This window comes from Callorhinus ursinus, unplaced genomic scaffold (genome assembly GCF_003265705.2).
Source record: "Callorhinus ursinus isolate GAN/ISIS: 27379988/994484 unplaced genomic scaffold, GSC_fseal_2.0 scaffold14, whole genome shotgun sequence".
NCBI lineage: Eukaryota > Metazoa > Chordata > Mammalia > Carnivora > Otariidae > Callorhinus > Callorhinus ursinus.
Genome location: NW_027397076.1, coordinates 46,035,079 through 46,049,594, shown reverse-complemented (window position 1 = coordinate 46,049,594; position 14,516 = coordinate 46,035,079). Strand labels below are relative to the sequence as shown.

General features: G+C 41.9%; 1 pseudogene; it reads left to right on the top strand.

Moving 5' to 3' along the window:
* The first annotated feature begins 10,393 nt into the window (after positions 1–10,393).
* LOC112832573 (cytohesin-2-like) lies at positions 10,394–14,094 on the top strand (annotated as a pseudogene).
* The last annotated feature ends 422 nt before the right edge of the window (positions 14,095–14,516 follow it).

Sequence of the window (14,516 nt, the reverse complement as noted above, 5' to 3'; positions counted from 1 at the left end):
ATGGACCCACATTTATTTTTATTTTTTTTTAAAGATTTTATTTATTTGACAGACACAGTGAAAGAGGGAACACAGGAGGAGTGGGAGAGGGAGAAGCAGGCTTCCTGCGGAGCAGGGAGCCCGATGCAGGGCTCGATCTCAGAACCCTGGGATCATGACCTGAGCCGAAGGCCGACGCTTAATGACTGAGCCACCCAGGCGCCCCTGGACCCACATTTAAACTCAGTCCTCAGACAAATATCAGGGAGGGGTGCCTGGCAAGCTCAGTTCATAGAGAACCTGACTCTGTCTCAGGGTTGTGAGCTCAAGCCCCACATTGGGTGTGGAGATACCTTAAAATTAAAATCTTAAAAAAAAAATACCAGGGAGAAGATTTATGCTACAATTATAATTGACAAATTGTTTCTGTGCTGCTTTTACTAATTTTTTTTAAAATTAGTCTCTCTGGGGCGCCTGGGTGGCTCAGTTGGTTAAGTGACTGCCTTCGGCTCAGGTCAGGATCCTGGAGTCCCAGGATCGAGTCCCGCATCGGGCTCCCTGCTCAGCGGGGAGTCTGCTTCTCCCTCTGACCCTCTTCCCTCTCGTGCTCTCTATCTCTCATTCTCTCTCTCTCAAATAAATAAATAAAATCTTAATAAAATGTTTAAAAAAATAAAATAAAATTAGTCTCTCTGTCAAATAAATAAAATCTTTAAAAAAAATGATATTCTAGGGGCACCTGGGTGGCTCAGTCGTTAAGCGTCTGCCTTCGGCTCAGGTCATGGTCCCAAGTTCCTGGGATCGAGCCCCACATCGGGCTCCCTGCTCAGTGGGAAGCCTGCTTCTCCCTCTCCCACTCCCCCTGCTTGTGTTCCCTCTAAAATCTTAAAAAAAAAAAATAAAAATGATATTCTATCCCAAATATCACCTTACAGTATATACATACCTAGAGTTCATAGTATAAAAAATAAGACTATAAAACAAGTGATATGAGTGCTATATGCTTATTTCTATGTAAATTAGCAATATTCTCTGGAATCAGAAGAAATCAGGTAATAGTTTTCTTTTAATTTCATGGTCTTAAGGCAAGGGAAGGTAGTATATAGTTCTTGGGTAACTCTGTTTGCCATGATACTTCATTGTGCTCTTTCCATTGTATATGGTAGGAAGTGACCAGAAGAAGGTTACATATACATATACATTAGACATTAGATTTTGGAGGAATATTAACACCATTTTGTTTAGCATCTTGCAGGAATATGGGATAATGGAGAAATAGGATTAGTTTCATAGTTAAGGGGACATTTTTTTCGGATTTTTTAGTTGTTCACCTGAAATTCTTTTAATGCTCTCTTTTCTAGGAAATAAGGGCTATAAAATACCATTTGGGGGTGCCTGGGTGGTGCAGTTGGTTAAGCATCTGACTCGGTTTCAACTCCAGTCATGATCTCAGGGTCGTGCTTAAGACTCTCCCTCTACCCCCTCCCCCACACTGTCTCTCTCTAAAACAAATTTAAAAATCTTAAAAAAAAAAAATACCATTTCAGGGTGCCTGGGTGGCTCAGTCGGTTAAGCCTCTGCCTTTGGCTCAGGTCATGATCTCAGGGTCCTGGGATCAAGCCCCCCGTTAGACTCCCTGCTCAGTGGGGAGCCTGCTTGTCCCTCTCTGCCCCTCCTCCCTGCTCATGCTCTCTCTCTCTCTCTCTCAAATAAAATCTTTAAAAAAACAAATACCATCCGGGGCACCTGGGTGGCTCAGGTGGTTAAGCGTCTGCCTTCATGATCTCAGGATCATGATATCAAGCCCCTCATTCGGCTCCACACTCAGCATGGAACCTGCTTGAGATTCTCTCCCTCTCCTTCTGCCCCTGCCCCTGGTTGCACATGCACATGTGCTCTCGCTCTCTCAAATAATATAAATAAAATATTTTAAAAATAAAAATATATTTTTTAAAAAGAGCATATTCCTGACAGAAAATATAGTATATGCGAAGCAGGAGCAATGGAATTTTGAGAGATCTGTGCAGTTTTTGTTTTTTTTTTTTTAAGATTTTATTTATTTGACAGAGACACAGAGAGAGAGGGAACATAAGCAGGGGAGTGGGAGAGGGAGAAGCAGGCTTCTCGCTGAGCAGGGTGCCTGATGTGGGGCTTGATCCCAGAACCCCCTGGGACTATGACCTGAGCCAAAGGCAGACGCTTAACGACTGAGCCACCCAGGTGCCCCAAGATCTGTGTAGTTTATTGTGGCTGGAGCTTAGAAGAGACTGTAGGAAAAGTAGAATGGTGAGAGTTAAGGCTGAAGAGGTGGATTCAGGCCAAATGGTGAAGGGCCCAATATGAGTGCTTACGGAGTTTGAACCTGATTCTTTAACAAAGAAATTTTTAATAGTACTGACGCTATAGTGTGGGTGCACAAGTTTCTTGAGTGTCATATTTGTCTTTTGTGTTTCTAATGCCAGACACATATGTGTCTGGCAACAAATGTTTGTGGAATATAATTCACCATCTGGAGTGGAGAAAGACTGCAGACAGACCAGTTATGATCGTTTAGGTAAGAGAGTAGGCCCAGAGCTAAAGCAGTAGCTGTACGAGTGAAGAAAAAAAAAAAAAAAGCTCACCCAGAATTTTGATAAATTTGAAGACCAATTAGAAAAGGGGAAGAGAAAAAAGAAAAGAAAAGGGGAGGGCGCCTGGGTGGCTCAGTTGGTTAAAGCGACTGCCTTCGGCTCAGGTCATGATCCTGGAGTCCCGGGATCGAGTCCCGCATCAGGCTCCCTGCTCGGCAGAGAGTCTGCTTCTCCCTCTGACCCTCTTCCCTCTCGTGCTTTCTATCTCTCATTCTCTCTCTCTCTCAAATAAATAAATAAAATCTTTAAAAAAAAAAAAAAAGAAAAGGGGAGGAGGGGGATTCCTCGGCTCAGTCGGTTAAGCGTCTGCCTTCGGCTCAGGTCATGATCCCAGGGTCCTGGGATCGAGCCCCACATCAGGCTCCCCGCTCAGCGGGGAGCCTGCTTATCCCTTTCCCTCTCCTTCTGTCTCTCCCCCTGCTTGTGCATGCTCTCTCTTTCTCTGGCAAATAAAATCTTAAAAAAGGAGGGTAGGAATAGATAAGGAGGTTTCTAGTTGGGGAGATTGGGTAAAATGCAACACCATTAGCTGAGACTGAACGGGACAGATATAGGAATAAGAAGAGATTATTATATTGTATATATTTAGTCGTCAAGGGAAAGGTTTTTATTTTTGTGGCTTGTTTAGGAATTAGGAGGGGATCTGTTTTTGATTTTGGTTTTTAAATCATGTTTGAAGGATGAGAGAAGCCAGGGGAAACAGAGGTATTAGAGAAGACAGGATAACTGAGAAAACAAAGTCTGGCATGAGGCAGAAGAGGATAAAACCTAGAGAAGAGAGAGATGGTTTAGGAAAAGAGAAGGAGATGAAAGTAAGTCTAAGGGATATATTCTAAACTCCTTCACACTTAGAAAAACTCAAGGCTTGGCTTGTAAGAAGGATGGATCTTTTGTGTGTGTGTATATATATAGATACAGATATAGATAGAACTATTTTTGGTATTCTAATCCTGGAATGTTACAGTTTTGGGTTTGTGCAATGGAATGAATGTTTATGTACTCCCAAAATTCATACATTGAAATCCTAACCCCAATGTGATGGAATTAGAAGGTGGGGGCCTTTGGGAGGTAAATTGGTCATGAGGGTGAAGCCCCTCATGAATGGTATTAGTACCCTTGTAGAAGAGACCTCAGAGAATTCTCTCTTCCCCTCTTTCTACCCTGCAAGCGTACAACAAAAAGTTGGCAGTCTGCAACCTGGAAGAGGGTCCTCAGCAGAACCTAACCATGCTAGTAGCCTGATCTCAGACTTCCAACCTCCAGAACTGTGAGAAATTTCTGTTTATAAGCCACCTAGTTTATAGTACTTTGTTACAGCAGCCCAAGCTGACTGAGACAATTTGCCAAAAATGATCAGGCATATGTTAAAGTGATTATTTGATAGAGATCCAATCACCTTTGTAAAATTTTAATGATAACCAATAACAGGAACAGTGTATTCCTGATAAGAGTCCTGACACAGACTTAAGAATACTTACTCCAGGGCGCCTGGGTGGCTCAGTTGGTTAAGCGACTGCCTTCGGCTCAGGTCATGATCCCGGACTCCCGGGATCGAGTCCCACATCGGGCTCCCTGCTCGGCAGGGAGTCTGCTCCTCCCTCTGACCCTCTTCCCTCTCGTGCTCTCTATCTCTCATTCTCTCTCTCTCAAATAAATAAATAAAATCTTTAAAAAAAAATAATACTTACTCCAGGGGCGCCTGGGGGGCTCAGTCGGTTGAGCGTCTGCCTTCGGCTCAGGTCATGATCCCGGGGTCCTGGGATCGAGTCCCACACTGGGCTCCCTGTTCAGTGGGGAGTTTGCTTCTCCCTCTCCCTACTGCTCCCCCTGCTCATGCTCTCTCTGACAAATAAATAAAATCTTAAAAAAAAAAGAATACTTACTACAAAAACTATATAGTGTTGTATGTCAATAGCATCTCAATTTTTAAAATAATTTAAAAATATTTTGTAAGCTAAATAGTAAAGTTTTGCTATTTAAATATTTTCATTTTCATAAATAAATAAAAATAAATATTTTTAATTTTCACTATAGAATTACAGTTTCCGTGAAGTCAGGGATTTTGTTGTGTTGTACCTCTAGGCCTGACCTGTAACAGTCATTTCTTTCATTCATTTATTCAACAGATATTTATGGAACAGCTACTATGGCCCAGGCACTGTAGATGCTCAAAATATAACTGAACAAAACAAAAATCCTTGCCCTCATAGAGCCAGCACTCTTTGTTGTTTTGTTTTGTTTTGCTTTGTTCTGCCAGCCCTCTTAAATCAGTCTGCCAAAAGCTGTATTACAACGTGTACCTCATTGAAAACTCATGTGGCTACATCCATCTGCAAGGATGAGACTGGGAGAATGGGAATGTTTGATCCACATGATTATGTGCCAAGCTAAAATCAGAGATGGTGTGACTTAGGAAGAAGAAGAGATGTTGAGATAGGTGGCTAACAAGTCTCTACCTCAGACATGTTTACATATTATACCATTTTTTAAAAGATTTTATTTATTTATTTGACAGAGAGAGAGACAGCGAGAGAGGGAACACAAGCAGGGGGAGTGGAGTGGGAGAGGGAGAAGCAGGTTTCCCACTGAGCAGGGAGCCCAATGCGGGACTCGATCCCTGGGACCATGACCCGAGCCAAAGGCAGACGCTTAATGACTGAGCCACCCAGGCGCCCCAACACAACTTCAAAATTTGGTTGTGTTTTTCATTTTCAAGGGGGAATAGAAGGCATAGCAGAAGGAAGAGCTTTGGGGTAATTAGGGGGAGAGGCTTGTGTGAATCCCAGCTACTTCATTTCTAGGTCCTCTTTTTATGGCTTTCTCAAGGTCCCCTATCCTCCTGCAAATACCTATGACAGCAAGAGGTTATCATATGTGTGCCTAGGTGTTCAGTATTTGATGTTCTTCACACTTCCTGGGACAAGAGTAGGAGCAAAGACTTTTTTTTAACAAGCTAGAAAGGGTTAAAAATGATTGCCCAGTCTTAGCATCTGGCTAGGGTATCTCCTGGGTAGAGAAATAGGAGTTGTACCCAATTAAAGTAATCGCCATTTTAATGGAACTGTTCATTTCCCAGCATTGTGGTTTCTCCCTGCTCCCTCTCAGAAGTGAGAATCCATTTTTTAAAAAGAACCATTTGAATCTACCTACTTCAATCACCATTTCTCCCCTTCACATTCTGTCTTTGGAAACAAAGTCAATGCCTCTCCTTTGTATTTAAAGATCACCTTTAGGTTTTTCTTTCCTTCAGCCTCCTTTCCTCTACTTCATCAGAAGCAACTCTCAATTTCTTTTTTTTTTTTTTTAAAGATTTTATTTATTTATTTGAGAGAGAGAGAGAGAGAGAAACAGCATGGGAGGGGAGAAGGTCAGAGGGAGAAGCAGGCTCCCCGCTGAACCGGGAGCCCGATGTGGGACTCGATCCCGGGACTCCGGGATCATGACCTGAGCCGAAGGCAGTCGCTTAACCAACTGAGCCACCCAGGTGCCCCGCAACTCTCAATTTCTTACATTCCCTCTCCCTGTAGTAATTGTGGGTAGGGGAGAGGAATTTTGTACCTTGATTTTGTCGTATTCTAACTCATGAAATAACTGGTAAAGTTGGCACTGTCTACTCAGTGCTTAAATTTTATTGTTGAACAATTTTAAATAAAATTTTTTGTTGTTGTTGGCCGTGCCTGGGTGGCTCAGTCAGTTAAGCATCTGACTCTTGATCTCAGCTCAGGTCTTGATCTCAGGGTCCTTGAGTTTGGGCCCTGTGCTGGGCTCTACTCTGGGCGTGGAACCTACTTAAAAATAAATAAAATAAAATAAAATGTTTTTTCCCTAATATTTTGGGGCCTCCTTTCCCTATTGGGCTTGGGGGGAATGAGATGTCAAATTTAATGACATGCCATGGGTAAAATATAATGAGAAAAGTGAACCTCAGTATAGTACAAAATAAAATGTTTCCCTCAGGTAAGTTTTAAACTATTTTTTACTGGCTTTAACTTCCATTACATGGACAACTGAGAATTGACTACATTTCTAAGTGCAGCTCCTAGGAAGCTTGATATTTTGGTATATTCTCCATCCTGTAAGTGTAGGCTTCTAACTCTCAGAGGAAGGAAGCAGCCTCTTTGCACCTTAGAGACAAATTCAAGGAGGAAGATGTTTATGTCAGAGAACCTGTTTTCCTGTTTGGCTCAAGTCCAACAGATGTAATATTGGACAAAATGAGACATACTCATGTTTTCTTATTGTGGTCAGAAAAAAATGAAAGATCTTAGTATGTAGTTTTCTTTTCTTTATGCTGGTTGATCTAGAATTGGATAAGACAAACCCAAATCAGCCACATATTTTACTTTACTGCTTCAAGCTCTTTTGTAGATATCACAAAAACGGTCATCTCTTTAACTGAAGACATCTCTGAAGGATGTGACTGGCCATTCTATCTAAATGTTTCTGGCCCATCATATTGCAAATAAATAGCCTTTGCTGCATAACCACAAAGTAGCTTTAAACAACAATTTATTATTTCTTACTATTTTGTGTGTTGGCTGGCCACAACTATGTGGCTTTTCTGCTCCATGTGGTATCCTCTGGGTTCACTCATGTGACAGTCATCTAGAGGCTCGACTAAGTCTGAGTGATCCAATAGAGCCTCACACATTGGTCAGCAGGTGCCTGCTGTTGGCTGGAACTTTTCTCTCCACATAATCTCTCCAGCAGGATAGCTGGACTTCTCTACAAGGCTCCAAGGAAGTGAAAAGTAAAAACTACCAAAGTCTCTTGAGTCCTGACTCTCAAATTGTCACAGCTATTTCCACCACATTCTCATGGTTAAAGCAAGTAACAAGGCCAGTCCAGATTCAAGGTGGGGGTGGGGCACAGATAAATGCCACCTTTTGATGAGAAGAGCAGTATGTGTATATAGGAATGGGAGGAACTATACTGGTCATTATCTTTGCAGACAATCTATCACACATGAGGAAAGAGAAGACTAAAAAGAGGGAAAATAATTTGAAGTTGAGAAAAGAGGAGAAACATGAGCTGAAACACAGAAAAAGCAATATAGGTATGCTTCTACAGTGCTTTTGTGGTTAATATTCTTGAATTTCCCCAGAAAAACTAGCTGAATGTATAAATGAATGAATATATGTTTGTTTCCAATAAAGGAAAGCAACATCATGCATTTTGTCTGCCCACTTGTTCTTAAGCCCAGGATGTGAGAGAAAATTCATATATATGTTGTACAAAATATATAGATATATGAACTGCTGTATTTAGAATATAGGTTAAGAACAACTGCTTGAGGGCCTCCTGGGTGGCTCAGTCGGTTAAGCGGCTGTCTTTGGCCCAGGTCATAATCCCAGGGTCCTGAGATCGAGCCCCTCATTGGGCTCCTTGCTCAGTGGGGAACCTGCTTCTCCCTCTGCCTGCCTCTCCACCTGCTTGTACTCTCTCTGTCAAATAAAATCTTAAAAAAAATTGTTTTGTAAGAACAATGGCTTGAGTTCAAATCCTTGAACCATCACTGGGGCAGTTACCTAATTTCTCTAAGCCTTAGTTTCCTCATTTTTTAAAAAAGTGGGCTCCACACCCAACGTGGGACTTGAACTCACAACCAAAAGTCACATGCTCTACCAACTGAGCCAGCCAGGAACCCCATTAGTTTCCTCACTTATTTTTTCTTTTTAATATAATCTCTACACCCAATGTGGGGATCCAACTCACAACCCTGAAATCAAGAGTCATAGCCTCTTCTGACTGAGCCAGCCAGGCGCCCCCTTAGTTTCCTCATTTTAAAATGGGCTTAAAAAGCAATACCTACTTTATTGGGTCATTGTGGGGATTAAATAAGATAATATACTTAGCACATTGCCTGGAATCTAGTAAACACTGGATAGATATTAGTTATTCTTAACCAACTGAGCCACCCAGGCGCCCCTGATATTAGTTATTCTTATTAAATATATTAAGTCTGCCTTCATATGATAGAGAATCTTCCACTGGAATAGTCGGGGAGGGTTATGGCCCCAGTGCTAGTCTAAGGTAATTATTTTGGCCTTCTGGGTTAAGGACCTCATAACTTACTTATTTTGCTTTTCTCCCTGTCTTTGTAGACAAGCAAAGAGAATATCAAAACTGCAATGTTTACAATAGGTGAACATTAGAGATTGCCTAACCTTCCAAATCCTCAAAGGAACTCAACAGAACCTAACTTCTATTGGAGGTATTATTATCCAATAATAATACCTAAAATTTGTAGATTATTTCAGAGTTTATATTGCCTTTTCATATCCATTATATAATTCTCACCATTCTGCCAGGTATTATCCCCAATTTACATGTTAAGAAACTGAGTCTCAAGGGGATCAAATTACATTCATACCCAATATCACATAGCTATTAAGTGGCAGAATTGGTATTTGAATCTGGTGTTACAATACCTGTAATTTAGTTTAAAATATTTCAATACAGAAAGTAAAATATTATGGGTGTGTTAGGTTAAAATTATACTCTAGGTGCAGCTAGCATTTTAATTGGGAATTCATATGCCAGAGGGATTGCTAGAAGCACTTCAGTCCTCTTAACTCTAATCAACATTAGATATTTTGCTTATTAAACCAATGAATGACAAATTAATTTATATTGGAGACATTAATGGATTGTTAATTGGAATAATGGACATTAGGGATGGGCTCTCATTGCTGAAAATAGTGGTGCTGTGGATTAGCTAAAATCAAAATGCTTTTGGGGCGCCTGGGTGGCTCAGTTGTTAAGTGTCTGCCTTTGGCTCAGGTCATGATCCCAGGGTCCTAGGATCAAGCCCTGCATCGGGCTCCCTGCTCAGCAGAGAGCCTGCTTCTCCCTCTCCCACTCCCCCTGCTTGTGTTCCCTCTCTCGCTGTGTCTCTCTCTCTCAAATAAATAAATTAAATAAAATAAAAATGCTTTTCATGTTTATATGAATTGGTAATAGTATACGAAATGATAAAACACAAAAGCGTTTCAGTTAAAATCTATCAAGACTGGGGCGCCTGGGTGGCTCAGTCATTAAGCGTCTGCCTTTGGCTCAGGTCATGATCCTGGGGTCCTGGGATCGAGCCCCGCATCGGGCTCCCTGCTCAGAGGGAAGCCTGCTTCTCCCTCTCCTACTCTCCCTGCTTGTGTTCCTGACCTCGCTCTCTCTCTCTGTCAAGTAAATAAATAAAATCTTTAAAAAAAATCTACGAAGACCTATAGCCTATGTCTTTAGGGATGGAACCTGACACTGGATATCTAAAAGTTTCAGTGTCTTGCCATTGTGGTGGAAGGTTTGTGGTTGCCTGATGCCAACACTAAGGGTAATAAAATTCTAAATTTTGTTGTATTACTGCATTTATCTTGTTTGAAGCTTCATGCCAAAGCATGGTGGAATCATAGAACACAGTGCTTAGGTTTTGAAAATTGTTTTGTTTTGGCTTGCTAGTAAATATTTAACGCTAAATGTCATCTTCGGATTTATAAAGTTATGTTCTTTTTGTTACATCACAGCGATTCCATCTTCTCCACTATAGCTTGCTATAGTTTTTTTGTTTTTTGTAGAGAGAACTAGCAACCAATCTCACTTATAGATGCAAAACTCCCCACTGGCAGGGAGGCTGAGAGATGAAGGGAGAGATTTCAGCATCGAAGACTGGCACAGGGAAGGAGGCAGTGGCCCCTGGGGAGTTTGAGTGGGCTAGCCTGAGCCCGCGGGCCAACGTGGATCCAGGCCAGACCTACAGGATTGTCCTGGACTCCCCGTGGGCCTTCCTAGCTGCAGTGGAGGGTAGTGCCTGGGAGACCTCAAGACCTGACTCTGGAGAAGCGGATGGAGCTGGAGAACATGCAGCCGAGGAAGCCAGAGGTGCTGATGGAAATCCAGCGCCCGTGGGAGGTGCTCAGCAAAGCCATTGGCAAGGTGGAAGGTCTGGAAGCCAAAGAAGGCAGTTAAAACCTTGCAACAGAATCGAAGGATAACAATGGGCAGGAAGAGCTTCAACATGGACCCGAGAAGGGGATCTAGTTTTTGGTGGAAAAGGAGATTCTCCAGAGCATGTGGGTTTCCTGTACCAGGGCAAGGGCCTGAGCAAGAGAGCCATGGGGGTTACCTCGGGGAGAGGGAAGGGCTAAACCTGCCAAGGCTCCATGCCTTTATGGATCTGTATGAGTTCACGGACCTCAACCTAGTGCAGACCCTCATGCAATTTCTTTTTTTCTTTTTAAGATTTTATTTATTTGACAGAGACAGTGAGAGAGAGAACATAGCAGGGGGAGTGGGAAAGGCAGAAACAGGCTTCCCACAGACCAGGGAGCCCGATGTGGGGCTCCATCCCAGGACTCTGGGATCATGACCTGAGCTGAAGGCAGACACCAAATGACTGAGCCACCCAGGCGCCCCAGGCCCTCATGCAATTTCTATGGAGCTTTCTACCTCCCTGTGAGCCCAGAAGATTGGCCAGATAGATGATGGAAACCTTTGCCCTGTGATACTGCCTGGGAACCCCAGGGTTTTCTAGTCTACAGACATATGCGAGGTGCTGTCCTTCGCCTGATCATGCTGAACACCAGCCTTCACAATCCCAACATCTGGGACAAGCCAGGCCTGGAGCAGTTTGGGGCTATGAACCGAGGCATCGAGGGTGGGACCTGCCTATGGAGCTGCTCAGGAATCTCTATGACAGCATCTGGAATGAGCCCTTCAATATTCCTGAGGATGATGGGAATGGTCTGACCCATACCTTCTTCAACCTGGACCAGGAGGACTGGCTCCTTAAGCTGGAAGGAGGCCAGGTGAAAGTGTGGAATTGGCGCTGGTTTATGGCCACAGACAACTGCCTCTACCATTTGAGAACATGAGGGACAAGGAGCTGGGAGGAATCATCCCTGTGGAGAACCTGAACATCCAAGATCTCGATGAGCCTCAGAAACCAAACTGCTTTGAGCTTTGCATCTCCAGCACCATGGGGCAGCTCATCAAAGTCTCTAAAACGAAGGCAGGTGGCAGGAGATGTACCTGGTTTCGGCACCCATGCAGGCGGAAAAGTGGATCCAGTCCATCCTGGAAGCTGTGAGCATAGACCTCTTCTGTGAGATGCTGGTGGCAAGAAGAAGCTGATTCTGTCAAGAAGGAGGGAGCAGCCCTGCCCCCTTGCTCCATTACTTATTATGGAGCTGCCCCACCCTGGACCCCTGGGCCCTGCCCCTGCAGATTCTGGTTCCCCATTTGGAAAATTCACCACCCCTATCACCTTTCTCTTGTTTGTAATCAACACACTGTTGGTAATTTTTTTTTTTTAACACTGTTGGTAATCTTATTAAATTATTTAACCACAAAAGAGAGAGAGAGACAGAAAGAAAGTTCCTTCTTGGAGGGGCAGTTCTTCTAAATAACATGTTAGCAAAGAGAATTCATCAATGTACAAAAGAATAATACTCTACAACTAAGTAAAGATTATTTTTGGAATTCAGGGGTGGCTTAATATTAAGAAAATAAATCACTATCATTTAGTGTGATCATATTAGGACTATGATATTGTTAATAAGTGTTAAAAAAAAACTTTTGAAAAGGGGTGCCTAGGTGGCTCAGTCAGTTAAGCATCTGCTTTTCGCCTTTGGCTCAGGTCATGATCCCAGGATCCTGGGATCGAGCCCTGCATTGGGATCCCTGCTCAGCAGGAAGCCTGCTTCTCCCTCTCCTTCTGCCGCTCCCCCTGCTTGTGCTCTCTCTCTCTGTGTGTCAAATAAATAAAATCTTTAATAAATAGATTTTAACATCCCTCTTTCAATAATTGATAGAATAAGGGGACTAAAGATTAGTACAGATAGGAAAGACTTGAACAGCATTACCAGTCGACTTAACATTTATATAACATTTATATAACACTCCACCTAATCACACCAGAATACACTCTTTTCAGATACACACAGAACTTTTACCAAGATAGACCATATTCTGAGCCATAATACAAGTCTCAATAAATTTTTTTAAATTTTTATTTGTTTGACAGAGAGAGAGACAGTGAGAGAGGGAACACAAGCAGGGGTCTGGGAGAGGGAGAAGCAGGCTTCCCGTGGAGCAGGGAGCCAATGCGGGGCTCGATCCCAGGACCTTGGAATCATGACCTGAGCTGAAAGCAGATGCTTAACGACTGAGCCACCCAGGCGCTCCAGTCGCAATAAATTTGTGAAGATTCTAGTCATATGAGCTATGTTCTAGGGCCACAATGGAATTAAATTAGAAACCAATAGCAGAAAGATACCTAGAAAATATCCCAGTATTTAAACTAAATAAAACAATTCTAAATACCCACAAATCAAAGAAGGGAAATTTAAAAGTATTTGAACTAAATGAAAATATCAAAATTTTTGGAATTCAGTAAGGCAGTACTTTTGGGGAAATTTGTTCTAAACCTACTAACTACTCAGCATTTAAAAGAAAGATTATTGATTTATACAGCAACATGAATGAATCTCAATTACTAACAGTGAAAGGAGCCACTTAAAAAAGTATATCTTGCATAATTACAGTTCCAATTTTTAAAAATTCTGGAAAATGCAAACTTATCTCTAGAGACAAAAATAGATTTACCTGGTGCCAAAGTTTGGGGTGGGGAAAGAGGAGGGATTACAAAGGTGCATTAAGGATGCTTTTTGGAGTGACTGATAGGTTTATTTTTGTCTTGGTGATGGTGCATGGGTGTATAAATATGTCAAAACTTATCAAATTGTATACTTTAAATATGAGCCTTTTATTGTATATCAGTTATACCTCAATAAATTATTTAAAAATTAAATTGAAAAAAGAGCCCAGAAATCTGTATAGAGATTTTGAATCTTTGAATTCTAAGCTGTACATGTGAGGATAAGTTTCCACTTAGTTTTAGCTTTCTGTAAAATTTGCCTAACATTACCTACTAAGCCTCCACTGTTGATGTGATGCCAAGATTTTATATATATAAATATAAATATAAATATATAAATATATATATTTAAATATTTGAGCCCTGAGGCACCTGGGTGGCTCAGTGGGCTAAGCATCTGCCTTCAGCTCAGGTCATGATCCCGGGGTGCTGGGATCGAGCCCTGCGTCGGGCTCCCTGCTCAGTGGGGAGTCTGCTTCTCCCTCTCCTGCTCCCCCTGCTTGTGCTCTCTCTCTCTGAAATAAATAAAAATCTTTAAAAAAGAAAAAATAAAATAAAACATTTGAGCCCTATTATGGGACATGTATTAGGAATGCAAAAACCAATGAACTCCGTTTCCACAAGGAGTTCTCATCAGAGTATGGGCCCCAATCTTCAGGAGCCAAGCATGTATATATGTGTGTATAGCTACCAGGCAAGAATTATAAAGACTGAAGCACTCTAGAAAAACCAAATGTAAAAGCAGTAAAATCTAAATACTATATTTAAACATCTTCATACTAATTAAACATTTCTGTGGGCTGACCATTTTATCACTCCTAGTATAGATGGATAAGGGCAAAAAGTACGGCAGGGACAAGGTATGAGAATATATTAGGAAAGAACATAGGCAAAGGATTGCAAAATAAAACAGCTTGTTTTAATTAAATAGTCTTTAAAAAAATTTTTTTTAAAGATTTTATTTATTTATTTATTTGAGAGAGAGAGAGAGAGCACATGAGAGGGAGAAGAGTCAGAGGGAGAAGCAGACTCCCTGCTGAGCGGGGAGCCTGCTGTGGGACTCGATCCCGGGACTCCAGGATCATGACCTGAGCCGAAAGCAGTCGCTTAACCAACTGAGCCACCCAGGCGCCCTAATTAAATAGTCTTATGTATTTGGGAAGACAGGAACATAAAGTATAAGTGAGAGGCCAGTACTTGTTCCTTTATAATATATATTGAAATTTTCAACAATTTGTGTATTTGCTTAGTTCTATCAC